The 1,291-nt window shown below is 43.1% G+C and overlaps 1 pseudogene; it reads right to left on the reverse strand.

Annotated features, from left to right (window-relative positions):
- Window positions 1–491: 491 nt before the first annotated feature.
- On the reverse strand, window positions 492–610 carry LOC118601847 (annotated as a pseudogene).
- Window positions 611–1,291: the final 681 nt, after the last annotated feature.

Here is a 1,291-nt window from a genome sequence, read left to right on the forward strand (position 1 = left end):
CAAAGAATAGCTTGCATTGTTGAGAGAAGGGCATGCCCTTTGGGGAAGTGCATTCATTCGTGTATATTTGTTTCCATGTGTTTCTTCAAAAGCATTTCACCAACCCCCCCCCACCACCCCCACAATCCGAAAAAAGAAAAGGTTCATTAAAGTGTTGGTCATGGTGATGAACACATCACAAGGAAAGTACACATGGGCTCCACTTATTTGAGGGGAATAGAGAAAACAGCTTGGGACCCTGGGCATTTCCCCATCATTCCCTAATTTGCCTTGACGCTATAGAAGAAACAGGAGTTTTATCCTACATGCTGGGGGCATGGGGCTCCATGTCTATCTTTCAATTGCCAATCACAGTATTATGCAGTTATTTATGAGTGGAAAATCTGAAATCACTTTATTTATTTATTTTTTTTGGATGAGGCAACCATTGGTTGACCTCACAGATTGCAAGGACCTTGTCAGTTTAGGATCTCTTATTTTTTATTTTTTTATGCCTACAGCACCTGGTCTTCCCAGGTGGTCTCCCGTTCAAGTACTAACCAGGCCCAATCCTGCTTAGCTTCTGAGAACAGACAGGATCGGACTTACTCAGGGTAGCATGGCCATAGACAGAAAATCTGAAATCATTTCACCCCTAACAAAGAACAATTTTTGAAGTTCTACTCATGTTAGAACATAACTGTTGTTCGATGCACCACAAGTCTCTTTTGCTGTATGTAATGTTTAAAATAATTGTCATGGTGTCTGTGACATTATAGAATGTTGTAACCGAAAGGGGTATTAGAAGTTATCCAGCCTGTTGGGCTGCAGGTGATACAAGACTATTGTGCACACTGAGGTGAATCATTGGAAGGTCTTTTGCTTTGTATTGAATTGTATGTGTGTGCTGCAGTTGCCTCAAGAACTGTGAAGTAAACGGAAAATAAATAGTATTGGAAAAGATTGAGAGGAGGGCATTCCCAGTTTCATCATAGACAAGCTTAGGGGGCCAGTGGAAGAGAGGACAGGGACTGACAGGAGCAGGGACCACAACAAAAGTGGCAAGAAAATGATGCAACTCGGCCCAAGACAATTTCCATGTCTAGTTTGAAGGATAAGATATAGCTAATTAAGCATGGAGGGGTAAGATGTGACACCAGTTCCTGGGAAGATGGGGTAAAACACCAAAGCAAGGAATGACGAGCTGCGGAGCGGAGCCCCACTGGTATAAAACCTCTTCCCACAGGTTGAGTGCTGAGCTGCATGTAGTTTCTCCTGACCAGGTACAATTGGAGTTGCCAGGAGAAGTGCT

This window comes from Rousettus aegyptiacus, unplaced genomic scaffold (genome assembly GCF_014176215.1).
Source record: "Rousettus aegyptiacus isolate mRouAeg1 unplaced genomic scaffold, mRouAeg1.p scaffold_m13_p_4, whole genome shotgun sequence".
NCBI lineage: Eukaryota > Metazoa > Chordata > Mammalia > Chiroptera > Pteropodidae > Rousettus > Rousettus aegyptiacus.